Here is an 18,060-nt window from a genome sequence, read left to right on the forward strand (position 1 = left end):
ACATCTCAGCGTCTACACTCTCAAGCCAGCAAAGAATTTTATACCTTTGAATGAGATCATTTCTCATTCTTCTAAACTCCAGTGTATAGGCCCTTTCTACTCAATCTCCTCATAGGACAGCACTCATCCCAGGAATTAAACCAGTGAACACCCTCCAAGACAAATATCTCCTTCCTTGGGTAAGGAGACTAAAAGTGTACACAGAACTCCAGGTGTGGTCTCAGCAAAGCCCTATATAATTGCAGCAAGACCTCCTTACTCTTGTACTCCAATCCCCTTGCAGCAAAGGATAACATACTATCTACCTTCCTAATTGCTTGCTGTGCCTGCATGTAAACTTTCTATGATGTGTATAAGGATTCCCAAATCCTTCTGCATACCAATATTTACAAGTCTCTCACCTTTTTAAAAAATAATGTTCTGCTTTTCCATTCTTCCTACCAAAGTGGATAATTTTTCACATTCCAACATTCTATTCATTTGCCATCTACTTCTCCACTCCTTGACTGGTCTGTTTCCCTCTGCAGTCTCTTTGCAGCTAATTTTCCCTCCTAGCTTTGTATCATAAGCAAACTTAGATACAGTACACTTGGTTCCCTCATCTCAGGCATTGATATAGATTGTAAATAGCTGAGACAGCATTGATCCTTGTGGCACTCCGAGTTACACCCTGCCATTCCAAAAATGATCCATTTATTTCTATTTTTTTATCTGTTAACCAATCCTCATTCTGTGCTAATATATTAGCCCCAATCCCATTAGCCCTAATCCTGTATAACAACCTCTTCCTTGGCACCTTTATCCAAAAATCCTAATATACTACAAACACCGGTTCTCCCTTATCTATCCTGTTAGTCACACCCGCAAAAAACTCAATAGATTTGTCAAACACTATTTCCCTTTCATAAAACCATTTTGACTCTTCCTAGGCAGTGATTTTCTAAGTGCCATTTTACCAGATCCTCAGTAATGGATTTTAGCTTTTTCCCTACTACTGATGTTAGGTTAACGGGCTATAGTTCCTTGGCTTGAATTTTGTCAACATGATGGGGGCCCCGACGACAGGCCCGAAAGCCAGGGGCAACCCCACTTCTGTGTATGGGATCCCTGGCCACATTTTCTTGTCCTCCAGCAACTAACTCCAGTTGTCATTAGGACTCCCGTCCTTGAAAGAGTGCGAGCCCGCCCCCGAGTTGCCAGCCAAACTGAGGGGTCGGCAGCTCAGCAGTGCCACCCCTGAGCACCTAGCTGAGAAGATACCATGGAAGCAGGCTGCCCTCTCAACTGGTAAGTGGGGTCTGAGGTCACCGGTACCAGTCAGGCAGGCCCCTGCAATGCATGGGGGGGTGTGGCGGTGGTGGTGAGATGTTGCCATGGAGGTGGCCATTGCCACTGGGAGGTCTCTCCATTGGCCACAGAGTGCCTGATTAAGAGGTTAGCCCCACCTCTGAGGCCACCAGGTTTCACCAGGCAGTCTCCCCACGCAACAGGGCCCACCCACTGCCAATAAAATTCCAGCAGTGGTGGGAAGAGGCCCTTAATTGGCCACTTAAGTGGCTCAATTGGCCTCTGGCAGGAGGGCCATCTTCCACCTTCCCTGTTGCTGGTAAAATTCCATGGCTGACGAGTACTCCATCCCCACCCCCCACCCCAGCTGTCTTATTCTCCCTCAAGGGGAAATATCCTTTCCACATCCACCCTGTCAAGACCCCTCAGGATCTTATATGTTTCAATCAAGTCGCCTCTTACTCTTCTAAATTCCAGCAGCGCAAGCCTAGCCTGTACAACCTTTCCTCGTAAGGCAGCCCGCCCATTCCAGGTATTAGTCTAGTAAACCTTTTCTGTACTGCCTCCAATACATTTATATCCTTCCTTAAATAAGGAGACCAGTACTATACACAATACTCCAGATGTGGTCTCACCAATGCCCTGTATAGCTGAAGCATAACCTCCCTACTTTTGTATTCAATTCCCCTCGCGATAAACAATCACATTCTACTAGCTTTCCTAATTACATGCTGCACGTACATACTAACCTTTTGCGATTCATGCATTCGGACACCCAGATCCCTCTGCGTCTCAGAGCTTTGCAATCTCTCACCATTTAGATAATATGCTTTTGTATTCTTCCTGCCAAAGTGGACAATTTCACACTTTCCCACATTATACGCCATTTTTGGTCACTCGCTTAACCTATCTGTCCCTTTGTAGCCCCCTTATGTTCTCTTCACAAGTTATTTTCCTACCTATCTTTGTGTCATCAGCAAACCTGCGGTCCCTTCATCCAAGTCATTTATATAAATTGTAAAAAGTTGAGGACCCAGCACAGATCCCTGTTGCACACCACTAGTTACATCTTGACAACCAGAAAATGAACCATTTATGCCTACTCTGTTTCCTGATAGCCAGCCAATCTTCTATCCATGCCAATATGTTACGCCCTACACCATGAGCTTTTATTTCTGCAATAACCTTTGATGTGGCACCTTATCAAATGCCTTCTGGAAATCTAAGTACAATATATCCAGCAGTTCCCCTTTATCCACAGCACATGTAACTCCCTCAAAGAACTCCAATTAATTGGTTAAACATGAATTTCCTTTAACACAACCATGTTGACTCTGTCTGATTACCTTGAATTTTTCTAAATGCCCTGCTATAACGTCTTTAATAATAGCTTCTAACATTTTCCCCAAGACAGATGTTCAGCTAACTGGCCTGTAATTTTCTGCTTTGTCTCCCTTTTTGAATAAAGGAGTTATATTCACTATTTTCTAATCTAACGGAACCTTCCCTGAACCTAGGGAATTTTGGAAAATTAAAACTAACACATCAACTATCTTACTAGCCACTTTTAACACCCAAGAATGAAGTCCATCAGGACCCGGGAAGTTGTCAGCACGCAGCTCCAACAATTTGCTCAATGATACTTCCCTGGTGATTGTAATTTTCTTGAGTTTCTCCCTCCCTTCCATTTCCTGACTTGCAGCTAATTCTGGGATGCTACTTATAACCTCAATAGTTTTTATTCCTCAAGGGAATGTATAGTCATTGAAAATTATGAATTATTTAAATGTTTGCCGTAGCTTATCTATTATCATATCTTTTAACTTAATTTCCCAATCTACCTCATCTAAATCACCCCCTCATATCTTTGTAATTGTTTGTTTCAATGTAAATCTGTGGTTTTGGACTTAACCACATCACTCTCAAACTGAATCTGAAATTCTATCATTATGATTGCTGTCCCCCAGAGGATCCTTTACTATAAGATTATGAATTAGCCCTGTCTCATTACACAATAATAGATCTAAAATTGCTTGATCTGTACTTGGTTCCTCAACATAATTGTTAGAGAAAACTGTCTCAAATGTATTCCATGAACTCTTCATCCAAGCTATTTTTGCCAATTTATTTTACCCTGTATGAAGATTGAAGTCTCCTTGGATTACTCATTACCCTTGTTACATGCTTCTCTAATTTTCTGCTTTATAGTCTGTCCAAAACTATGATTACTGTAAGGGGCCTATAAATTACTCACACCAGTGTTTCCTGTCCTGTTATTACTTAACTCCACCCTTATTGATTCTGCATCCTGATTTTACAGGCTAAGATCTTATTTTCCTACTGCCTTTTTCTTTATTTGCCAAGGCTATCCCACCTCCTTTTCAGATATGGCACATAAAGATGCATTTATTGACAGCGATGGCTATCTGCTCCCATTGCCTTTTCAGGATCAGCCTGTTGAACTTCCTGGCCCCCTGAGGATAGAGCACCTGTTTTTCACTCCTCTTCCTGCTCAGAGATGCTTCTACAAACAGTTCAAGCACCTCTTGTAGCTAGAATGCACCTGGACTTTTAAGAGGTGCAACTGGCTTTAAGTAGTGCAGGCTAGCTTTAAGTGGTGCTGGTCCCTCATGATCTTGGGCCTCATGGTGAGGGGTGCAGCCACTCAGGAATGCATTTAGCACTGGGCTGCCTCCTGCTATCATTTAAATTAGCGGGCAGCATGAAGTTTGTGTGCTGCCTGTCTAGCAATGAATGGATGCAGGTTAATCTCCATGCACATTATCAGGCCTTATTCAATTTACCTCCCCCTCCCCACCCCCCACGTCTAACCTTGTTTCTTGTGAATCTGGAAACGTCAAAATCAATAATTATTAATTTATTTTAATGAGCAATTATTATTCATTGGGTACTGTCTTGAGGTGAGAGGTTACAATGAGGAATTAGATTGAATAGTTATATTGAGAAAATATCTTAAATATGAAGTACTGCACAATGCATTTATTTTTCAAGTGTAGCTTTTTAAGTTATTTTATCACTTTTCAAAACTGGATTAGCTGTGCTCACAATATCACAAAAGCAATCAGCTCTGCACTGTATGTGTAGAACTTGAGTTAAGCCACTTCCACAAAAGTGCTTAGAAATACTGATGAAACATTGATCTTTTAAAACGTCTCATTTTATACCAAAACTGTCAATTCGAACATAAATACCTAATTACTTTTGCTTCCCAATTATACTACCAGTCTTCTTTTACTAGTAGTATAATTTAAGAATTAAATTGGCAAATTGGTGTTTTACCGAGTGTTAAACTGTAACTTGTTCTTTTCGCTCTTAATGTTAAAAAAAAAGATTTGGACACCATTGAACGGAAATCTTCAAATATTTTTAAGTATGGGTGCAAATCTATCTTTTGCCTGAATCAGTGTGAAGTCAGGAGCAAATCTCTGAGCAGCTGGGTCTGCATTTCTAGCATCTCGAGTATAATGATGCCGTGAGACTGTTCATAGAAAGCCGAGAGTGCTGTGTGGAATTGATGTAGGTTCTTGAATTCTGGTTCTAGTACAACTGTAAGATTCAGGATTTTTTGAGTCCTCCCTGAATAGTACAAAACTGTCAATGTGCCAGAATTTACTGTGGCGTGCACCCTGAGTTGGATTTTCTTTTTACCCCTCACCCTTCAGCTCGAAGTGTTTGCGCCGTAAACTGTTGGAAATGCATAAATTGATAACGGGACAGCTGAGACCATGGTGAGCAACGAGACCAATCGTCTACCTCTTTAACCGATAAAAATTAATAGAGAAAGAGCGAATGACAGAGAAGCAAAATAGGATGACTTATAAGTCGAATTAGACACAGAAACAAAAAGAGATGGATAGAAAGATTGAATTAAGAGTGAATAATAGACTGGGGTTTAAATAGCATTGCAGGAACATCATTAAAAGAGCCCATACATTGTGCAATATCAACTTTAACTTTCTGCAGGGGTTAAGTTGTATCACTGCGCAAATGCAGCAATTTCTTGAACCTCATGGCGAGATTACCATCAAGATCCAGTTTTCACAAGGCTAACAGAAGAGCGGCATAAATCATCCAGCAATTTGTGGCAATTTGCAATTTACATTCATATCTCTTAGCCACAAATTACTGGGTATTTTAGGCACTAATAGTGAGTGCAGTGAACTCGCCAGTGTTTTTTCCTGCAAATTTGGTGACGTCCCATTCTCCAGATTTAGTAATTAATCATAAATGTAGAACTGCTGAGAGGTGTAGCTTTTTGTGTATCTGGTGGAAATTGATTACTGGCTGGAAGACTGACATGATTTATAGAATGGATGCATAAATTGGACAGGTGATTTATGTAGAAAGAGGTTTTGTAAATGAGCCCAGCTGGTTTTTGACATCATTCAAAGTCACAGTCAGAAAAAGGTGACTCAGTCGTTTATTCTGCAAACTCAGCACAAGATACGATCTACATGTTGTACATTTGCCAGTTTTCACAATTCTATGGTAGTTTTATATAATAGAATAATAGCTAGGTAGTAAACTAATTAAGAAGCCTAGAAGACAATATAAATCAAGAGAACAAATCTTGTTATACCATTACCTTGAACTCATTCCAGAGTGTCTGTTAATTTTCACCATTTAACATTGGTGCATTTTTTTGAGGAGGGTAGTTCTTGAGCTGGTTGCAAATGTTCACAAGTTGTTCCACTCTGGATTGCTGATGTGTAAAATCATGTTGAATGATTAATGATTGTGGCAGATCTACTGCAAGTTTGAGAATGTTTGAGTTAATCAGCATGAAATGTTCTCACTGGTATATATTTTAAAGTACTCGTGGATCTCCTGCCTGGTGATACTTGTAGTTAGACAGGTATGTGGACCATGGTTAAAATGATTAACTCCTGACTATGTCTGCCCTATTAGACCATGGCTCAAGTGCTCCCTCTGGTAATCCAGATAATTGTAGCTGAAGTCAGTTAGAGGTCAGTAAAAAGTTTATAAATTCCAGACTCCAAATCAATGGACAGTCACTTTTTTCTCTTTTCTTTTTAAAGATTGTTTTGCATCTGTAATAAATGTGATATATGATGTGTGACATCTGGAGCATGACAGGCAAAATTGTTGTATGGAGATCTGTGTGTGTGTGTGTATATATATATTTTATATATATATATATATATATAATATAATGTGTGATCAGGACTATTTGGAACAAAAGGAAGAGTCTACAATCTATTCCCAATAATTTGAAATCATTTTGTGTTTAAAAAAAATTTGTAATTATCCAATAATCTGAATTATATAAATCATACAGAAATGTGGGAATTTAATGCTTAAGAAAATCAAATGAACTCTCATTTCCTATTATATTTTAACCTTGAATTAAAATATGCATTCCTTAGAATGGATGCAGGTTAAAAATAGATTAATTTACATTATTTTTGGGTGAAAGTTTTGTACTTTCTGAGGTGAGGATGTTGGTGTTGCATAGTTACCAACTGACTGGCAAACAGCCTGGGGGAAGAGGGGAATTTTAACTTCAGCCTAAAATGGGCATGACATTGGCAGAGTGACTGAGCTGCCAGCCTGAAGCTAGGGTCGGGAGCCCTGCATCCTCTGAATACAGCTATTGAGCTACGGGTGCCAAATTGATGCTCTTCTGCATCTCACTAGTTGAGGGAGAGCAGGAAATTGGCTGGATCCAACTCTGAGTCAGCCAGCAGGTTAGGAGTTGCAGGGGGTTGGGAACACAGACTGGCAGCATTTCTGCTTCTCCTGGTCCCACAAAATAGAAGAGGTTTGGGACTCATTTGTAGAGCAGCCACCGGCAGTTCCTTTAAGGACCTTGGTTAGGCTGCCCACAGCCTGGTACCACCCGATACCAACCCCAGCACCAGCCGCCAACCCCTTCAAACTTTCCACTGCTGACTGCCCATTATTCAGGTGAGAAACAGGCTAGCGAGAGTTGAAAATCACATTTTTGGCCCATTTCCATTGTGTAGTGGCTCCTAATTACCTTTGGCTGACTCTCACTCCATAAAGAATAATAATTTGCATCTTCTGCACATGCCATAGATGTTGTGAAAAGCTATTTTAGGAGCTGCCAGCAAACAGCGTGGACGAGGGTTGCCAGGTATGCAAAAGAGGGGCCAGCAGGGCAATGGATGAAATACGCAGCTGAAAACAGAAAAGTAAAGATCAAAGCAAATTTGAGTTTCTGTTCTCGGCAATAATAATAGAGGGAAAGAAACACAGAAACGCAACACATGTTGAAAAAGAGACAAACAAACGTGAGGAAAATAAAAAATCAAGAAAACAGGAAAATTTTACTAACGTCATGTATATCTAGCAGATCAGAATCAATGCCCCCTTCTGAATATGCTGATCTAGTCTCAGACCAGTAAAATTGTTGGCACTTGATTCTGGCTGCGATCTGACTGGATGGATATATAGATGCAAAGCATCTGAGTTTTGTGCAGACATACAGTTGTTATAATCCCCTGGATGGAGTCCAAGTGGAGTACACAAACCAAAAGAATCCAATCCATCGACCGACCACAAATTAGAAAAAAAGCTCCAAAATGACTGGATTTCACTTTTATAAATTTTACTTTAATACTCAAACCAAAACCAACATAAATTAAACATGAACTAATGGTCGGTATTATATCTCTCAAAGATTAAATGTTAATTATCAGAAGCAATAAAGATAGATCTCACAGAGCTTCTGGGCAGTCATCTCAGCAACAGTAGTACCAGTTACAGGCACAAAGTCCTTCAGATCTTTGAACTTTTCAGGTAGATCTCCAGATCCTGTCTTCCAAAATGCAGACACAGATGTGATGTCTTCTTGTCAATAGCAAGCGTTGCAGTCTTTCCTTCAACGTTTCGGTCTTGTCGCCTTTTGAACATCCTCCACCCTGCTCATGACAGTCTTGATGGCGTGGTTCCACTAGTAACTATTTAAGGCACCGAAAACAGCTGTAGCAACTTGTTTTTGCCAAGGGCCAGCTCCCAGAACACAGGTTCCAATCACAGCAGCTTGTCTTTTTTTAAAAAACAACAGCTTGCTGCTTTCTTCCACATTGCAGTTTGTAATCTAAGCTCCAGTCGCATGTGTCTGATTACACCTCTGATCATATGACTGTTTTATCTGGTTCCATCCAGTTCTGATTTCCCTAGAACCCTGAAGCTCTCAGTTTTATTTTCCACTAAAGGACAGTCTCAGAAAAAATACAAGCTTTGAATCCAAGATCAGTGCACATTCTGCACAGTTGGACTCCATCCAGGGATCGGCAATGTGTCTGTACACGGACACCAGTGTCCGTGATAAAAAATTTTGAAGTCTGTGACTTGAAATTTCAGGGATGAAAAATTTCCCATTGGCTTCTTCCAGACCAGTCCAACTTTTCGACAAGTTTGTGATTTTCAGTGCGCTTTTTAAAAAAAAATTGGAACCTGCCGGAAAACCATGAACTTGTCTGAGGTTCAGAAACACTGTCGCTGCTTTAGGCAACTGTAAGCTGTGAAACTGACTTCTGTGATTTTTAAAAAAAGCTGACCAACCACAAAGCTGAGAGCTCCCACTCCCTGCAACTGTCAGAGAGAGAGAGAGGGGGGACAGAGAGAGAGAGGGATAGACAGAGTGAGAGGGGATGGAGAGAGAAAGAGAGGGGGCAGAGAGAGAGAGAGAGACGAGACAGGGAGAGAAAAAGAGGAAACGGGAGACAGAGGGGCCGAGAGGGGGATGACAGGGAGAGGGAGTAGAGAAAGAGAGAAATAGAGGGGGACAGGGAGAGGCAGAGAGAGAGGGGACAGACAGAGGACGAGAAAGTAGACAGAGAGAGATGAGGCAGTGAGAGAGAGGGAGCAGTGAGAGAGAGGGCATAGACAGAGAGACAGAGGTGGGCAGAGAGGGAGAGGGGTGGCAGAGAGAGAAAGAGGGGGCAGAGAGAGAGAGAGGGGGGGACAGCCAAAGGATTAGAGAGAGAGAGAGGGGGGAACATTGAGGGAGAGAGAGAGAGAGAGAAAGGGGGAACAGTATGTGATTCATTTTACCCACTTAGCCATCTATGGAAGCTATTACATGTTTGTTAGGGTAAAAAATGACAAACCCCAAAAATGGGCATGGGGATTGCAGTACACGATTAACCTGCGCTTTTTCATTGCCTTGCAGACAGCACGATAAATTAGTGCTGCCTGCTCTTTTAAATGATTGTTGCATGCCACCATTGCAGCCCCCACTGCTCCTTGATTGCACAAATCAGCAGGTGACCCGATATCACAAGTGGCTAGCACTACTTAAAGGCAGCCTGCACATCTTTAAAAGGGAGGTGCATTGTGGCTGCAAGAAGAGTGGGAGATTTTTCAAAAGTCAACCTGGGCTGTGGTAATTTGAACAATGGCTGAACAATTGAGCGTGAGCATCAAGATTTTCAAACAATGCTCTGGAGGTCTTGATGAAGAGATGAAAAGAAGGAGAAACATCCTGTATTCACAGTGGGGGGTGGGGGGAGGTGGCGCAGGAGGCCCTCCAGATTTATACTCAAGAGGCAATGGGAACTGGTGAAGCTGAATGCCAGCAGAGTTACTGCACAAATATGAAAACAGTGCAGGAAGAAGCTTAATGATCTGACACAAGTTGTCATGGTAGGTGAGTTCATCTTCAAATGCCATATCCTACCAACTGCACCACTAGACTCATCCACTGCTCAATTCACCATACCCCCATCACCTGTCTACCTACAATCTCTATCAAACAAGACTCAACCCTAATATTCATATGCTTCACCCAGTCTCACACATTTAGCACTATTGTAAGCCTCACATCATAACTCACAGCTCACACATACTGGCAGCTATTCAACCATGAGAGCCACACCCCCCAAACATGTTGCAGGACACTCACTGTCACAGTTATCTTTTTCTTGCAGGAGAAGTTGGAGCATAAGAGCAGGCAGAAGGACAAGGAGGAGGACAAGTGCACTTGTAAATTTAATTTCCTTTTGTTTTTCGGCGGAGGCCAGGGGGCTGCTGGGTAAGTAAAACACTATATATTTGGGCGGTTTAAAATAACTTTCCTTTCAGTGCAGCAGCTTTTTCGGGAGCAGCGTGTGAGCGAGTGAGCAGCTGGGAAAGTCCGTTTGAAAGTAAATTTAATTTCCTTTTGTTTTTCGGCGGAGGCCAGGGGACTGCTGGGTAAGTAAAACACTATATATTTGGGCGGTTTAAAATAACTTTCCTTTCAGTGCAGCAGCTTTTTCGGGAGCAGCGTGTGAGCGAGTGAGCAGCTGGGAAAGTCCGTTTGAAAGTAAATTTAATTTCCTTTTGTTTTTCGGCGGAGGCCAGGGGGCTGCTGGGTAAGTAAAACACTATATATTTGGGCGGTTTCTGAACCCGAGACACCACACTTGTAGTGTCTCCCACCCGCCCTCCTCCTCTAACCAAAAAAAAGGACTCGGTGGGGTGTTTATAAGGTAAGGCTTTTTCGATTTCTCTGGTTTTATTGTGATTGGTAAAAACCTTTCGTTCCTTTTTCATTTAACTAAGTTTAAACTTAAGATTAAAAATGGCAGGAGATCTCAGACCCGTATCATGCTCCTCTTGCTCAATGTGGGAGCTCAGGGACATGGCTGATGACCCTGACTCCTTCACATGCAGGAAGTGTGTCCAGCTGCAGCTCTTGTTAGACCGCATGACGGCTCTCGAGCTGCGGATGGACTCACTTTGGAGCATGCGCGATGCTGAGGAGGTCGTGGATAGCACGTTTAGTGAATTGGTCACACCGCAGATTAGGATTGCTGAGGGAGAAAGGGAATGGGTGACCAAAAGGCAGAGAAAGAGCAGGAAGGCAGCGCAGGAGTCCCCTGCGGTCATCTCCCTCCAAAACAAGTATACCGTTTTGGATACTGTTGAGGGAGATGGCTCACCAGGGGAAGGCAGCAGTAGCCAGGTCCATGGCACCGTGGCTGGCTCTGCTGTTCCGAAGGGCGGGAAAAAGAGTGGAAGGGCTATAGTCGTAGGGGATTCGATTGTAAGGGGAGTAGATAGGCGGTTCTGTGGTCGAAAACGAGGCTCCCGAATGGTATGTTGCCTCCCAGGTGCACGGGTCAGGGACGTCTGAGATCGGCTGCAGAACATTCTAAAGGGGGAGGGTGAACAGCCAGTTGTCATTGTGCACATAGGCACTAATGATATAGGTAAAAAACGGGATGAGGTCCTACATGCAGAGTTTAGGGAGTTAGGAGCCAAGTTTAAAAAGTAGGACCTCAAAGGTAGTAATCTCAGGATTACTACCAGTGCCACGTGATAGTCAGAGTAAAAATGAAAGAATAGTCAGGATGAATGCGTGGCTTGAGAGATGGTGCAGGAAGGAGGGGTTCAGATTTTTGGGACATTGGGACCGGTTCTGGGGGAGGTGGGACTATTACAAATTGGACGGTCTACACCTGGGCCGGACTGGAACCAATGTCCTTGGAGGTGCTTTTGCTAACGCTGTTGGGGAGGGTTTAAACTAATGTGGCAGGGGGATGGGAACCAATTGAGGTCAGTTGACAGTAAGGAGGTAGTAACAAAAGCCTGTAAGGAACTAGATAATGAAGTCAGTGTGACTAAGGGGAAGAGCAGGCAGGGAGCAGATGATGAATATAAAGGGACTGGTGGTCTGAGGTGCATTTGTTTTAATGCAAGAAGTGTAGTAGGTAAGGCAGATGAACTTAGGGCTTGGATTAGTACCTGGGAGTATGACGTTATTGCTATTACTGAGACTTGGTTGAGGGAAGGGCATGATTGGCAACTAAATATCCCAGGATATCGATGCTTCAGGCGGGATAGAGAGGGAGGTAAAAGGGGTGGAGGAGTTGCATTACTGGTCAAAGAGGATATCACAGCTGTGCTGAAGGAGGGCACTATGGAGGACTCGAGCAGTGAAGCAATATGGACAGAACTCAGAAATAGGAAGGGTGCGGTAACAATGTTGGGGCTGTACTACAGGCCTCCCAACAGCGAGCGTGAGATAGAGGTACAAATATGTAAACAGATTATGGAAAGATGTAGGAGCAACAGGGTGGTGGTGATAGGAGATTTTAATTTTCCCAACATTGACTGGGATTCGCTTAGTGTTAGAGGTCCAGATGGAGCAGAATTTGTAAGGAGCATCCAGGAGGGTTTTCTAGAGCAGTATGTAAATAGTCCAACTCGGGAAGGGACCATACTGGACCTGGTGTTGGGGAATGAGCCCGGCCAGGTTGTTGAAGTTTCAGTAGGGGACTACTTTGGGAATAGTGATCACAATTCCGTAAGCTTTAAAATACTCATGGACAAAGACGAGAGTGGTCCAAAAGGGAGAGTGCTAAATTGGGGGAAGGCCAACTACACCAAAATTCGGCAGGAGCTGGGAAATGTAGATTGGGAGCAGCTGTTTGAAGGTAAATCCACATGTGATATGTGGGAGGCTTTTAAAGAGAGGTTGATTAGCGTGCAGGAGAGACATGTTCCTGTGAAAATGAGGGATAGAAATGGCAAGATTAGGGAACCATGGATGACAGGTGAAATTGTGAGACTAGCTAAGAGGAAAAAGGAAGCATACATAAGGTCTAGGCGGCTGATGAAAGACGAAGCTTTGAAAGAATATCGGGAATGTAGGACCAATCTGAAACGAGGAATTAAGAGGGCTAAAAGGGGTCATGAAATATCTTTAGCAAACAGGGTTAAGGAAAATCCCAAAGCCTTTTATTCATATATAAGGAGAAAGAGGGTAACTAGAGAAAGGATTGGCCCACTAAAGGACAAAGGAGGAATGTTATGCTTGGACTCAGAGAAAATGGGTGAGATTCTAAACGAGTACTTTGCATCGGTATTCACCGAGGAGAGGGACATGACGGATGTTGAGGTTAGGAACAGATGTTTGATTACTCTAGGTCAAGTCGGCATAAGGAGGGAGGAAGTGTTGGGTATTCTAAAGGGCATTAAGGTGTACAAGTCCCCAGGTCCGGATGGGATCTATCCCAGGTTACTGAGGGAAGCGAGAGAGGAAATAGCTGGGGCCTTAACAGATATCTTTGCAGCATCCTTAAACACGGGTGAGGTCCCGGAGGACTGGAGAATTGCTAATGTTGTCCCCTTGTTTAAGAAGGGTAGCAGGGATAATCCAGGTAATTATAGACCGGTGAGCCTGACGTCAGTGGTAGGGAAGCTGCTGGAGAAGATACTGAGGGATAGGATCTATTCCCATTTGGAAGAAAATGGGCTCATCAGTGATAGGCAACATGGTTTTGTGCAGGGAAGGTCATGTCTTACCAACTTAATAGAATTCTTTGAGGAAGTGACAAAGTTGATTGATGAGGGAAGGGCTGTCGATGTCATATACATGGACTTCAGTAAGGCGTTTGATAAGGTTCCCCATGGCAGGCTGATGGAGAAAGTGAAGGCGCTTGGGGTCCAAGGTGTACTAGCTAGATGGATAAAGAACTGGCTGGGCAACAGGAGACAGAGAGTAGCAGTAGAAGGGAGTTTTTCAAAATGGAGACGTGTGACCAGTGGTGTTCCACAGGGATCCGTGCTGGGACCACTGTTGTTTGTGATATACATTAATGATTTGGAGGAAAGTATAGGTGGACTGATTAGCAAATTTGCAGACGACACTAAGATTGGTGGAGTAGCAGATAGTGAAGGGGACTGTCAGAGAATACAGCAGAATATCGATAGATTGGAGAGTTGGGCAGAGAAATGGCAGATGGAGTTCAATCAGGGCAAATGCGAGGTGATGCATTTTGGAAGATCCAATTCAAGAGTGAACTATACAGTAAATGGAAAAGTCCTGGGGAAAATTGATGTCCAGAGAGATTTGGGTGTTCAGGTCCACTGTTCCCTGAAGGTGGCAATGCAGGTCAATAGAGTGGTCAAGAAGGCATACGGCATGCTTTCCTTCATCGGACGGGGCATTGAGTACAAGAGTTGGCAGGTCATGTTACAGTTGTATAGGACTTTGGTTCGGCCACATTTGGAATACTGCGTACAGTTCTGGTCGCCACATTATCAAAAGGATGTGGATGCTTTGGAGAGGGTGCAGAGGAGGTTCACCAGGATGTTGCCTGGTATGGAGGGCGCTAGCTATGAAGAGAGGTTGAGCAGATTAGGATTATTTTCATTAGAAAGACGGAGGTTGAGGGGGGACCTGATTGAGGTGTACAAAATCATGAGAGGTATAGACAGGGTGGATAGCAAGAGGCTTTTTCCCAGAGTGGGGGTTTCAATTACTAGAGGACACGAGTTCAAAGTGAAAGGGGAAAAGCTTAGGGGGGATATGCGTGGAAAGTTCTTTACGCAGAGGGTGGTGGGCACCTGGAACGCATTGCCAGCGGAGGTGGTAGATGCGGGCACGATGGAGTCTTTTAAGATGTATCTAGACAGATACATGAATGGGCAGGAAGAAAAGAGATACAGAACCTTAGAAAATAGGCGACATGTTTAGAGAGAGGATCTGGATCGGCGCAGGCTTGGAGGGCCGAAGGGCCTGTTCCTGTGCTGTAATTATCTTTGTTCTTTGTTTTTTTTAACCCCCACAGAGGAGACAGTACTGGTCGTTATAGGAAAGGCATCACTGAGACTGTGGCTACAGGCAGGGCTGGAGGAATCAATGATGAGGGTACCTGCATTTCTAATCCTTCTTCTCTCATCCCACTTCTCCATCATCCTGCAATCTCTTCTGATTCACAAGCTGCAAATGGTGTGAGCGCTTCTTACATTCTCTGCTCCTCTCACTACAAGCTAACCTTTGACCCTTTTTCATTTCAGGTACTCAAAAATGGGAACATTCCCAGCCAAAGGAGGAAGAGGAAGAAGACTGTGAAGATGAAGAGACACTGTCACTCAATCTTACACTTGCAGCCACCAGCTCAGACGCTGACACTGCATGTACTTTAGAAGTTAGGATACAGGAGGGATCTATATGTGGTGAGACAAAAGGCACAAGTGTGCAGGCACCAGGGAGATGAGAAGGAATAGAGCAAGTGTCAGTTTGCCAGACAGTGAGATGCTGCTTATAGCTCCAGCAGCAGGCTGGAAGAAGCATAAAAGTTAAGAGCCACAGGCAATGCTGACCTTGCCCTGCTTTGTGGTTGCAGTTGAGGCTGTAGCAGTTGGCAGATTTCAATCACAACCTCTTTTGTGAAGCAAAGACCTCTCAAATGTTGGTCATCGCTAAAGTTGAGGGAAGAGATTTGCTCCCTAAAGACCTTCTACACATGTGGTCTTCGGCTAAGACCTCTTCTCCCACTTCATCTCCTCCCTCTTCTAGCAGCTTGTCCTGCTCTGTGTGAACTCTCTTCATTCTCCCAGCCATGCTCAGTTCCCAGAGGAAGTCCTACCAGTCCACCCATGTCTTGAAGCAACTTGTTTCAGTGCAGACTTTTAAATCAACAAAAAGGTACTTCCGCACCAGCCAGACCACTCCTTGTTGACTATTGAAACTTTAGGCAAGTATAGGAAAGCCCCAATAATGCATACAATTGCACCAGCAACCAGAAAAAAATAATCTCGCAACCAATGTGTAAGTAGTTCATGATCCCTTTAAATTGCGCTGGTGGATGGTTGTGGTTCCTTCCTGTATTTAATGATATATTCAGCTGTGCGAGGTTAAGACAGAGCATAGGCTGGAGCTTCACATCGGAAATGGCAGCACGGGCAGCAAATCAGTGTTGCACACTGGTTGGCATCATAATCTGCCTACTCTGCATGCTGCTGGTGGTTCTTAGGGGCACACTCACAAGCCCCTTTACCAAGATGACGTTCGCACACTTCCTGTACTCAAAAACCCCTTTACCAAGATGATGTTCGCACACTTCCTGTACTCACAAGCCCCTTTACCAAGATGATGTTGGCACACTTCCTGTATTCACAAGCCCCTTTACCAAGATGACGTTGGCACACTTCCTGTACTCACAAACCCCTTTACCAAGATGACATTGGCACACTTCCTGTACTCACAAACCCCTTTACCAAGATGACGTTCGCAAACTTCCTGTACTCACAAGCCCCTTTACCAAGATGACATTGGCACACTTCCTGTATTCACAAACCCCTTTGCCAAGATGACGTTCGCACACTTCCTGTACTCACAAACCCCTTCACCAAGATGACGTTCGCACACTTCCTGTACTCACAAGCCCCTTTACCAAGATGACATTGGCACACTTCCTGTATTCACAAGCCCCTTTGCCAAGATGACGTTGGCACACTTCCTGTACTCACAAACCCCTTTACCAAGATGACGTTCGCACACTTCCTGTACTCACAAACCCCTTTACCAAGATGATGTTCGCACACTTCCTGTACTCACAAGCCCCTTTACCAAGATGATGTTGGCACACTTCCTGTATTCACATGCCCCTTTACCAAGATGACGTTGGCACACTTCCTGTACTCACAAACCCCTTTTCCAAGATGACGTTGGCACACTTCCTGTACTCACAAGCCCCTTTGCCAAGATGACGGCACACTTCCTGTACTCACAAGCCCCTTTGCCAAGATGACGTTCGCACACTTCCTGTACTCACAAGCCCCTTTGCCAAGATGACGTTCGCACACTTCCTGTACTCACAAGCCCCTTTGCCAAGATGACGTTGGCACACTTCCTGTACTCACAAGCCCCTTTGCCAAGATGACGTTGGCACACTTCCTGTACTCACAAACCCCTTTGCCAAGATGACGGCACACTTCCTGTACTCACAAACCCCTTTGCCAAGATGACGTTCGCACACTTCCTGTACTCACAAGCCCCTTTACCAAGATGACGGCACACTTCCTGTACTCACAAGCCCCTTTACCAAGATGACGGCACACTTCCTGTACTCACAAGCCCCTTTGCCAAGATGACGTTCGCACACTTCCTGTACTCACAAGCCCCTTTACCAAGATGACATTGGCACACTTCCTGTATTCACAAGCCCCTTTACCAAGATGACGTTGGCACACTTCCTGTACTCACAAACCCCTTTGCCAAGATGACGTTGGCACACTTCCTGTACTCACAAACCCCTTTACCAAGATGACGTTGGCACACTTCCTGTACTCACAAGCCCCTTTACCAAGATGATGTTGGCACACTTCCTGTATTCACAAGCCCCTTTACCAAGATGACGTTGGCACACTTCCTGTACTCACAAACCCCTTTACCAAGATGACGTTGACACACTTCCTGTACTCACAAGCCCCTTTGCCAAGATGACGGCACACTTCCTGTACTCACAAGCCCCTTTACCAAGATGACGTTCGCACACTTCCTGTACTCACAAGCCCCTTTGCCAAGATGACGTTCGCACACTTCCTGTACTCACAAGCCCCTTTGCCAAGATGACGTTCGCACACTTCCTGTACTCACAAGCCCCTTTGCCAAGATGACGTTGGCACACTTCCTGTACTCACAAGCCCCTTTGCCAAGATGACGTTGGCACACTTCCTGTACTCACAAGCCCCTTTGCCAAGATGACGTTGGCACACTTCCTGTACTCACAAACCCCTTTGCCAAGATGACGTTGGCACACTTCCTGTACTCACAAGCCCCTTTACCAAGATGACGTTGGCACACTTCCTGTACTCACAAACCCCTTTGCCAAGATGACGTTGGCACACTTCCTGTACTCACAAGCCCCTTTACCAAGATGACGGCACACTTCCTGTACTCACAAGCCCCTTTACCAAGATGACGGCACACTTCCTGTACTCACAAGCCCCTTTGCCAAGATGACGTTCGCACACTTCCTGTACTCA

The sequence above is a fragment of the Heterodontus francisci genome, chromosome 5 (genome assembly GCF_036365525.1).
Source record: "Heterodontus francisci isolate sHetFra1 chromosome 5, sHetFra1.hap1, whole genome shotgun sequence".
Taxonomy (NCBI): Eukaryota; Metazoa; Chordata; class Chondrichthyes; order Heterodontiformes; family Heterodontidae; genus Heterodontus; species Heterodontus francisci.